At 44.3% G+C, this 11,769-nt stretch overlaps 1 pseudogene; it reads left to right on the top strand.

Moving 5' to 3' along the window:
- Window positions 1-11,275, top strand: LOC121833640 (annotated as a pseudogene).
- The last annotated feature ends 494 nt before the right edge of the window (window positions 11,276-11,769 follow it).

Raw genomic sequence — 11,769 nt, 5'->3', positions numbered from 1 at the left:
ATGCCACGAAAAGTGGACGTAGAGAATTCTGCTCGAGGGAGGAACAACTTCTACTGCTTCTCCAAGGGCAAGCTGACCTTGAAGATGCCGCAGATCTCTTTGTCCAATGGCATTGCGTGGATATAGGACAACCGGACCATGTTCTACAACGACTATAATCCGGAACAAACATACGCCTTCGACTTCGGCGTCGACACCGGAGACATACGTGAGTCCTATGTCCGCCACGACCAATGCTGGAATAGTCGGAAGCGCCGTGCAGTTTAAATTAAGAAACCATTCCCTCTGAGGAACCTGGGCCGTCTACATTCCCGCAAAGCATTTGGGACAGCCAATCGTTGAAATCAACAGAGGCAGCTCGGCCAATGACGAAGCTGAAGATATGTTTAGACCAAGAAAAAAGTGTTTGAACTCTGAGACTGAGCATGACGTAGGCACGTCGCACTTTGTGTAGCAGTGCGTCTCACCATTTTGACGGACTCGCAAAAGGCATGCCGCTACTTCGCTAAAGGCGAGATAGGCGAATCGGTGGCAAAACTCATCTCCAAGGCATCCTTCAAGTCCCTCAAGATCGTCTGGATACCGGCACATTCGGGTATTGAGGGGAACGAGGCGGCCAACGCCGCAGCCCGAGCCATTCACGCGAACCGGGACTCGACCAACTCCCAAAGGACCCCGACCCCAAACATGCACTACAACGAATATCTCAAGACCATCAGAGAAGGAAGGAGGCTTCTCCCCCCTCCTTCAATAACGTTCACCAAAGAGGAGGCACACCTCTACAGAAGACTGAAGACAGGAACCCTTATGACTCCACTGAAGCTCTACCAATGGTACCCCCCCCCCCCCCTTCCACCCTTCGCCTAAATGCTCATTCTGTGGGTGGGGAAAAGCAGACCTGTACCACCTCATCTGGGAATGTAAGAAAGTCCAAAAATTAGATCCGATTCCCAATCCGACGAGGAAGAGCTGGTACGCGGCACTCCACTGTGGTGACCATGGCTGTCAAACTTGGCTGATTCGGAGAGCCACAGCGCTAACGGTCGCGGTTGGAACGCCGGAATATGGGTACCGAACCAAGTCTTCTCTCGAGACCAAGATCCGTGTCTTTCTCTGCCCCCTCCCTCTATCCACCCCCTTTCATCCAATAAAGTTGTTTTGAAACTGGATTTTTTAGGCCTAACCCGGATTACAGCGATTAAGCGATTGACTCTTACAGGTATACTTTGCTAGAAAATAGACCCACCAGATTTCTCGGAGTGTTGTATGGATGAATGGCTGAATGGCTAACGGCTCTACCGTTTATAACGGGGGGTAGCTTGCGCCACCTAGCCTAGAAACCAAACAAACCGAAAGCATGTATCCTCCCCTCGCCATTCTAAGGCCACAAGCCCAATTCTGAACAAGCCCGTTGGCTTTTGGACTACAATGCATCGGATGTTCAAGCTTGTGCATAACTATTTATTCTTCCTCTTTACTTTATTTACCCTTTTCTCAAAGAGCCAGGTAGCGACTTGCCCCTGACTGGAGGCCCATGTATTTCCTGGCTTCCCCCCTCTGTCTTCAACCCAAAATCAAACAAACAAACAACATTTTAAGGCAATTCGCTTCCTCTATGCATATCTGCGTCTAAAATTAGACAGCGTGGGATATCGCCAGAATCCCCTTTTGGGGGATCTATTTAAAAAATCATAAACATCGCCCCCCCCCCCCCCATCCTCTCCTCCTTCTCCTGGTGAGGGAGTCGCGAATTGTCCTCTGCGTCCTCTGCCCCACCTCTCCTCAACTGTCGTTCACAGCACATTATTGTCCAGATGCTTAAAAGGTACTGTGACGTCACACCAAGCACTGATGCCGTTTCTATCAATCTCGAATAAAGTAACGTGAATCAGCTCACCTAAACATCATATGTAAAGATTTCTTTTTAATTTTTTTCCGCTGATTAGAGTTGAAGATTAAATGCCGCCCCCAATGTTTGTGCCACGCGTACGCATTGCATTTCATTTCACCAAATGGTTGATGGCCGCATTTCTACCCTGCAAGAAAAATGAAAGTGCGGGCTGCCCATGCGTTATAAAATAATCGACTGTCTATCGCACCACACTTTGTGTCGGATGACTGGTCCATATTGCTCAACCACAATGCCCAGAGCGAAAAAGGTCGCCTATTCGACTGCTCCGATTGTTTTCATCCTTGCTATACGTGACCTGCACCCAGACTTGTACGTAAAGCATTACTAGTAACGAGTTACTTCTACCTAGTTACTCTTTTTGGTGACAAGTAACTTATTTAGGTACCTTTTGTAGAAAAGGAACGAGTAACGTATCTAATCATGTCGTATTACACCTGAGACTGCGGTGGAAGAAATCGGAAGAACTTTCAGTAGAAGGAACAGACACAGAGAACGTCTTTTGAGACGTTCTCTGTGTCTGTTCCTTCTACTGAAAGTTCTTCCGATTTCTTCCACCGCAGTCTCAGGTGTAATACGACATGATTAGCTACCACCAGCTCGCCTGCACTCTCACCGTCTTTTCACTAACGTACCTAGTTATTTTTTTAAGGCCAAGCAACAAGTAACGGTGTTGTACACGTTGCTCCTTTTGAGGAGCAACGTGTACAACATCGTTTAAACAGTGTTGTCTTAATTCTAACCGGAGTATGCGTCTGTTGCGTCAAAGGCAGATGAGCAACCCGAAAAACAACTAGTCAGTATGACAGTATAGCAACGTTTATTCTTGAACACGTCAGTTGAACTCTACAGCTGGAATGTCTTTCACTCGGCGAACCTTTTAGAATCATAAACATACCAAATGTAAACTCGGAGGTTGCCAACACGGGAAGGCACAGAACCCATTGTCAACTTCAAACATTAAAAGCAGAGACAACGAAAGAGAGAGGGTAATCTCAGATTCACCAGGTCTTCCTGAGGCACAACACTGCCGTTCAGTAGAACGACTTTTCAGCGTCGCCAAAGGTGTATTCTCAAGGAAGCGGTGTAACATAACCGATGAAAACTTCGAAAGGCAGCTTCTTCTGAATTGCAACGATTACTAAAAAGAAAACAAAAGAGTCATAGAACAAAATTAGTTGTGTGTTTGCTCGTCAAAGTGACGCGAAATGTAACTCGTTACTTTTGAAATAAAGGAATGCGTTCCTTTTGATAATCGATAACGAGTAAAGTACTTAGTCACTTTTTGAGCTTGCAATGAGTAACCGTATTTAGTTACTTTTTTGGGGTAACGTGTACATGTCTGCCTGCTCCTACAGTGTGCTGTCATATGTTTGATTAGCTTCACGTGCACCTTTAAAAAAATTTAAATATTGAAATGTTGAAGTAGATCGCACAGCATTTTGCGTCGCAATGAAAACACGTCGATTAGACTAAATTATGGTACCCACGGTGAACCGATCCCCCCTTGACCAGCATCTTCGATTTCCGCAGCGCCCCCTATATTCGTTGGAACAATTGCGAATTCAGTATACACCAACATATGACTCTGATGTCATGCCACTGCAGTGGCGCTTCTGTCTGCACGGCGCACGTGCAGAGGCTTCACTTGACGCGAATCTGGTAGCTGCGCACGCGCAGTGCGCACACCTGGCGTGGGCAAACGCGAGAACCTTGTTTTGTAAGCAGCACGTGTCAGTCTATACTTTGCCTACAAAATGTACACTCACAAGGCGATTGATTTTTGCACCGACGGTGGTCGGGTATACCTGCACGCGATGTATAGTAACAACAATCGATGTAAATATAAAACATTATGTTTTTGGAAAAAAAATTCCAAAAGTCTACTTGACTTAAAATTAGATAAAAAACTTTTTTTAGTTTTTTTTTTTAAACATAATTGTTTATCTTTAACCTGGTTGTTGTTACAATATGTCAAAAAAACCATAATACATTTTTGATGCTTCATCAAACTTTCTTAATGGTCCATCACACCTTCTTGATGGCCCGACACATCATCTTGATGGTCCAACATACCTTCTTCATGGCACAACAGACCTTCTTGATGGCCCATCAGGCTTCCTTGATGGTCCGACAGGCTTGCTTGATTATGTCTGATGCACCATCAAACATTTTCTATTGGTGGCTGATGGACCATTAAAGGCTTCTGTTTGTAGCGCACAAACCGTTAAAAACTTTTCTTGTGGTGACTGATGGACTATTCAAACGTTTTGATGTTGTCCGGGTGAGACCATCCGGATCTCTCGATTGACCATAAAACGTCGAAAAGGCTGATGGTGCTTCTCGTGACATCTCCCGTTGGTAGGAAAAACCTCAACTACCTTCGGGAAGTTCTAGCGGTTGCCGAGAGGAGGCGGCGATGCTCTATGGTCCAAATGTTTGAGTCTCAAGCGTGTCTCGTTAGTTCAAATATCATAGTCATAAGCAGCAGATTGTTTCTTAGATGCTGGCGGGGTACGGTGTTGCCGCAACAAGGATATACCCTTTTCAGGAGTGTGCGCCATCTAGTAGCTGCTGCGTCAATTACCCGAGTTCCGCCATTGCTGGAGCGCCTACTGTGATTATGCATTGGACACGAGTGGGACGTCAGCGCTCGGCGAGGGCTCGGATCCAATCACTCACTTCGCGCCCCAAAAATGGCGACTACCAATGTTGCTTGATAGGGTTTTGACTTTTCTTTGAGTTACCGTGCTTTTAGGTGTAAACACCACTCTGCTAGCCGAAACGTTTTAGTTTTTAGTTTTTTTACACTTTACTCACATGTGGTTAGAATTGTGCACTAAATGTTACATCCTAATTAGTAGTAATTACCCTGAAAATTTCAATGCTTGTCTTTCAATCTTCAAATGAAAACGGAAGGAGCTGATGACTGCGCGTTCGCGCTAACCATGTAGCATTCTTTGCAGAACTTTGCACGGGAAAGCCATATTATAAGTGGCAAGACGCATCAATTTACAGGCAAGTTGAATCACCTGTATAGTTTTACGTTATTCTACTCATGAAACATTCCACGCAAAGCAGCCAACGCAGAAAGAGACTAGGGAACAAGAAAACTTCATCTTGCCTCATGTCCTCGCAGTTCTTCATCATTTGGGTCACTTATTTTGCTTCTCCCTCTCTTCTTCTTATTCCCACCTTCTTTCTTATTCTGCCCTATATCATCATATGTTTAATATCTGTGTCCCATTGCCCTACCCCTGCGCAAAAAGTGAGAGAGACCGGAGAACTTGGAGCGAGAGCTCGCGCTGCAGAACCCAGGGTTCCTGGGTCAAATTCCCAAGCCTGCCAGTTCCGATTCTGATGAGCATCACATCGGCATACTGTCGTGTACTATACTGTATCGCGGATCGTGCTAAAGACTCCTGGATATCAGTCGTACTACGCTGGCTAACTCTTTCATGCAGTACATATAACAGTGTCCCCACAGACATTGCAGCCTAAACCTTTGAAGTGTTTTAAAAATTACATTTAAAGAATTTCAACACCAAATCACGATTACATGCTCAGACTTGATGGCTTTACCCATGTCAATGATAGAGGTTAATATATCTTGGCATTCACTAGATTTGCCATCGTAAAAAAAAAAACTGGCAAGTAAGACGCAGATGTTGTTTGGCAGACAATCCTCGTGTCCGTCGATTTCAATCATACGCCTGGCTACGAGCACCTCGGAATTCCCGACGGCATATGACCACGGACGTCAACGACAAGATATGGATGGCCTGCTTTGTCTTTGGCTCCGTCACTAAAATTGATCTAGAAACAAGTATCTGCTATTGCATCCACAGTAAAGCGAAGTTAAGCCTCCGTGCGTTATTAATATTGACTCACCTATGTTTTTTTTCTTTAGTGTGGTCGACTGCTTTACAACCACTCGGGGTTGCATACAACAAGGAAACATATAGTGCCATCCATTAAGAAGTAGCCCTGGAACACATCCGATCTTTATGAAACTCATGGCCAGCTTTTTGAGACACGCTGTTTTAGTTCCCGATTCTCACGACACGTGGCGTATTAACCTTGAGCAAGATCCTAGAGCAAGATAAACGGAGAATTCGAAGCGCGCGACCGCTATCTGCACCTCCTCTTCTGGGCATCTCTACGGCCTCCCACCCCTTTTCAGCGTTTGCGTCTGGCCAAATACTCCGTTTCACCTTATGTTGTACCGCAGCAAAGGCTAGAAGCGCGAGTTCATAGCGTTGGCAGCTGCGCTTAATTCACGAGAGCTTGTGCCGCCGAGATGTGCCCTAGAGCAAGGAGCTCGCGTTTGTATCCTTTCCTGCGGTACATCATAGGTGATATAGAGCATAGGGGGAATACATTCCACCAGAACGCCTACAGCGCCGAATCCAGCCCTGACGGGGGGAAGGTCCGCGCCGAGCCTTTTTTTTTTTTTTTTTTTGCAAATAAGTTTTTATTGTGATCAGCCGACTACGCGCTACGCTACGCCGGCGGTCGGTGCGCCAGTGCAAGCCAGTGTCTCGAGGTCTGAAACAGCGTCAAATGTGTTGCGTGGTGTTTTCGTTTGATACTTTTTTTAAACGATGCACACGATATACCCCGAGTTTCAGCAAACATTAGCTTAGTTTAGGTTTCTGAATTGGGCTTTTAGAAACAAAAAATTTTCCCAATTATGTGTGTTTTGCTGTTTTGCGTTCAAAAGACAATCTGTTATTTTCTGTATTGCGAATGTCATTTCAGTGATGTGGTGTAGTTTTGGAGTATGGTGTAGTTTTGGAGTTTGTATCCTCTAAACGAGGAAACACTATTGTTCTTTTTTTTAAGGCGCTACCTGCTGTTGGTCAGCAAAGCATTTTGTCTTTAGTCCTTAGTTTTTAGTCTTTATTTATTTGGCTCTGGAGAGCCGCGGCACCTCGGAAAGGCAGCAGCCCGTACCATGGAGGCCCGCGGTGCCGCGTCTAGTTAACATGATAATGTGATGAGTATATACGTGCATAATGACGACGACATGGATTGTTGATATTGGGGAGGATGGCAGTCCGATTCGCAGAAGTCCAGATTTTGTGGACGTGGGTTGGGCGGGTCAGCAGCGAGCCAAGGGGATCTGGCACGCCGTTCGATTGGTGCATGAAGGATCCCCAGGAACATGATGGCGCTGTTGCTCACTGGGGTTCACTGGGGTCGAAGCATCAGGCTCCAAGGAGGTAGCCTAGTCAAAGTAGAAGCTGCCGCTTACGAGGAACCAGGGCTCAGATTGAGGCACAGTCGTCGCTCGGTGTGTCACACTCTCAACGTCGTCGTCGTTGTGTTCTTTATTTATACGCGATATATGTATAAATAAAATAAAACAGATAAAAGGACACACAATGAACGGCCAGCGGCGCGCCGTTTTAGTTATATTTCTAGTTATTTCTACTCATTCACGCCTGAAAGAATTTTGTTCAGTTTCTGTCTGTAACTGAGCTAAAACTTTACGTACGCTGGCCAATTCAAAGCAAAATATATACAATGCAAGTGTTCCTGACCCGACATAACAATTGCTTATATTTAAAATCCAGGGCACAAATTTTGATTGTAAACATTTAATTATTATATAGTCATAATATAACCGCCACATTCTTAGGCAATATACTGTGTCAAACGCATTGTACAAATCTTTTTTTTTCCGATAAGCCTATGTAAAGGTAGCTTGGCCGCAAGCTTCTTGGTGCACGGCGAGTGCTAACTTTACAGGGGCAAAAAGCGGGCTGAATTCGAAAGTCCCGAGGAATAAAAAGTATTACTTAAAATACCTAAATATTAACTGCGGTGTGTGCTATGAGTCGGCAGCTATTATATTTCTCGGGAACTTTACGATTCTTCATTTCAGTGAGAAGAAATTTAAAATTTTGTCAAAGTGGGACATAGGGCCCAATGCGACAGTATTATATCGGCCCAGGAATTAAAAGTATAAAATCCTGAAGTTCAAGTAGGTATTAAATAAGAGTGTTTTAGTGCCCTCTATAGATATCCTGGGGAACTTAAGGATTTCTGCAGTAGTTTGGCTGAAATTATCATTTTACTGCGCTTTGCTGAGGATAGCCAAGAGAGGGCAGGGCGCAAGGAGACCGTGTCCAGGATTGCTGGGGATGAGACCATAGAGTACAATAAACGCTAGAGGCTCAGCTGGCGCTAGTGTCTACGGGACTTCCGGTAGCAAATTGAAGCAGACAGCATGCAGTCTGCTTTTCCAGTCTTCCTGTGTATTCCTAAGGGAAAACGTGCGTGAATTTTGTCTCTTCGCCGGAAAATAACATGAATAACTTTGGATGATCGGTTGTACCGGATAGTATGTACCTTTATTGGTAATGTGAAAGTGTAATTGCTTTAGTTACAGAATTTTTCATTACCACTGAACGATGTTAAACTTCGCTTTATTTCAGGCTCAAACCTCCATTTCAAGGAAGGTATGTGAAAACGAGCAACGGTTCTAAGCAACCTAACGATCGAAAGGAATGTAGAGTGGGTTCAAAGTTTGCTAGCATTTCGGTGGTGCATATATATTTCAAATATGCCTGTCCTGTCATTGGATGAAAGTGACCCCGTCGTGCCTCTTTACGATCGGTTAAAGAAACGTTCGAACGCAAAAAAAATGAAGGACGTGAGCTACGAAAGGTGAGTGTTCTTATTATTTCCTTTGTCGGGCAGTTTTTTATCGGGCACCTGGTCTCCGGATCATCGTATTTGCAAAGATTTGGAGCGTGCGGGCGATGATTTGAACCCAGAACAAGCATCTTCACAAATATTCATGAGCATAAAGAATAAAGCAGTATTTATTTATTGCAAAATCTGACTATATTACGTGGCTTTCAATTTATTTTGATCATCTGCGTGCACAAGGAGTTACTTATGCAGTGTTACTGCGTAGTTCTTGCCGTCTCTCTTGGTTTTCCACATGTCCTTCGTTCGTTTGGCACGTATATCCCCCACGCTAACAGTGTCCGACAGTGCACATAAATACACGTACGAAGCGGTTTTAACACCGTTTTTTATGCCACGAATTTCAAATAAAAATGCTGTAACTGACCAATTATTTCGTCTGCGTGACTGAGAAATGTTACAATGTGCCTAGTACGTACAAATTATTCGTGATATTTGCTCTTATAATCGGGCACAGAGAGAAAATGCACTCGCTGTTTTCCATAGAAATGCATTACCGGAAATCAATTTCAGACTGCTTGCTGTCTGCTTCAAAATGCAACCGCACACTAGCGCCACCTGAGCCTCTAGCGTTTATTGTAATAACTCTATGGATGCGACTGATGGTCTTTTAATATTTGTCGGGATCAGACTTACGCACTCTCTATGGGAAATGGTCGCGTATAACATTTTCCCAATTATTTTTAGCACATATGGTGAAAGAAGGAGGTTTAAGAAATAGAAAATATACGTAGATTGGACGGGTTCCGGGGCTACGCTCTAGATGGCGCATGTGTGCTCTATCGTCAAAAGCTGGTGGCATAGGGCGAGGGAAGTGTTAATATTTTCTTATTACCTTCCGGATGACCCGTGGGGCGAAATGTGTGTGCACCCGGTTGCATAGATGCGCCTCCGTCGTACAAAATGTACCCTGGCTAGGTGTCACAAGTCGCCGCACGATTCAAAGGGTTCAGCCTCATCCCTTCATCCATCCACCCATCTGTCCATCCATCTATCTATCGTAGTAAGCGCTCATAAGCGGTTGCGGCACTGTAGATCACACTCAAATACAACTGACCATTCTATTCTGTGTTTAACTTGGTAATACCTTTCTGGTGTTTGTCGGCTATCATTGCAAAAATATCCGGTTCAGTTTCATGGCTCCCAGTATATGCGTTCCAAGGAAGTAGAAAGGAAAAAATGTTACCTTCTGAAAACGGACTTATGAAAAGCCCCTTCCGTACTCACAAACTTCGCGTCTCGAAATGACGCGCAATGACACATTATCTGCTTAACTGGGCCATGAACGTAATTTTTGGATGAGATAAATGATTTTATATTGTGAGTTTACTGATCGCATATTGTTTAGTGCGCCAAAAAAAAAAAAAGAAGAGGCACGAAAGTCAAAACACTTGCCTTTCGGTAAAAGCATTCTAAAAAAATAGCGGACTATTTCGTACCTTTTTTTCTTCAAAAGCTTTATACTTCGATGCATCCGCGGTACCCAAAGCACGTCAGCCGGCCCCAGCTCACGCAATGGACACGAGCACTGCTTTTTTTCGGGCGCATGCACTCGGCGAAAATTGGATGAATAGATCGAGGAATATTTGGATTCACGTTCGTGGCCAATGAGTGCCGTGAAGGCACTTATCGTCACATTGGAACGACAAGTGGCATGTTTTGCGTAAAAAACACGATGGAAGCCTGGAGTCATCGAATTTTGTGAAATACTAAGTCACGAGCACGTGATTTCTCACTTTTGCTTTTGAGCTGAGGAGGAAAGCTAAGGGGGGAGAGAAGTTAAAACATAATTTCACGGCCCCTTTAACGATAAGTCTTTGTGTTTAGTTGACTTAGTGTTCAGGCTTTTGTGTAACTTAACGAAAGGGTGCCTTTATAATTTTGCCACCATGTCACCCTATGTAAGCTATGTTGCAACAAACAAGAAAAACAACAACGTTGCAAGCGAGATGTCTGACAACCACTTTGAATGGACCGGTCTCACCAAGCGTTTCACGCATGCGTGACGTCGCCATAAACTGTAGTTCACAGGAGGCAGGCGGCAGTGCACAAGACAGCTCGTGCCGTCTAGTGCTCTTCTCGCGCACACCCGCAGCGGGCTTGTCGGGCATGCAGAACGACTACATACAGTTCCCAGAATGCAAGCCGCCAGCGGCGGCCTAACAAAACATACTGGTGATATCGGTCTGTGGTTGCTCTGTGTCTGTACTCCCGCCCCGTGTTTCCCTTTCAAAATAACTGAAATGTGGATGGATACAAAACAAAATAAATTGTTTCATTGACCAATAATGTAAGGCTAAACTGTACTAACTGTACTGTACAGCTAAAATCTTGAGCACAATTCAAAGTTCCGGCCAACTACACCACCTCATGTTGCATCGGCGGCAAGCATTACGACGTTCTCTACGTTACTGCCAATACGTACATGGAGCACGCCACGCAGCCTGGTGACGGGTTGCTGTGCCAAATGACCAAACTCGTATCAAAGGAAGGCCACTTTTGCATTCTCTGATGTTCAAGCCTTATATGTAAAAACATTTTCCAGTCTTTTTTTTAATCTTTATTCTGAGACTGTTAGGGTTTTCCCCAACACAATAAAAAAAACGCAACTGAAATGTTATACTCTCTTTTCATACGAAGTATTGAATGCTATAATAAAATCTTTCAAGAAAACCATGTTATTTTGTTGTTGTTTTGAGATATTGTTTCTCAGTTTCAGTGAAGAGAAATTTATATCTTTGCGTCAACGCTTCAAAATTGTATTTAGTTAGTTTATGTCATGCTTCCAGCAACGCGTACTTTCTTTAGAGAGTGCAGGCCATGCCTTAACAAAGCATACTGCCTTTAGTGAGTGCACTTTATGCTTTCAGCAAAGCACATTGTCTTCGGTGAGTGCACGCTATCAATTTCAGCATAGCATACTGTCGTTCATAATGTATTTAGTGAGTGAGCGTTATGCTTTCGGCAAAGCACATTGTCTTTAGTGAGTGCACGCTATCATTTTCAGCAAAGCATACTGTTTTTAGTGAGTGCATGTTATGCTTTAAGCAAACCCTACTATCTTTAGTGGGTGCAGGTCATGCTCTCCGCAAAGCATAGTGTCTTTATCGAGCACACGCCATGATTTCCCCAATGCATGT

This window comes from Ixodes scapularis, unplaced genomic scaffold (assembly GCF_016920785.2).
Source record: "Ixodes scapularis isolate PalLabHiFi unplaced genomic scaffold, ASM1692078v2 PGA_scaffold8__174_contigs__length_109621045, whole genome shotgun sequence".
NCBI lineage: Eukaryota > Metazoa > Arthropoda > Arachnida > Ixodida > Ixodidae > Ixodes > Ixodes scapularis.
This window is presented reverse-complemented; position numbering and strand designations above follow the sequence as displayed.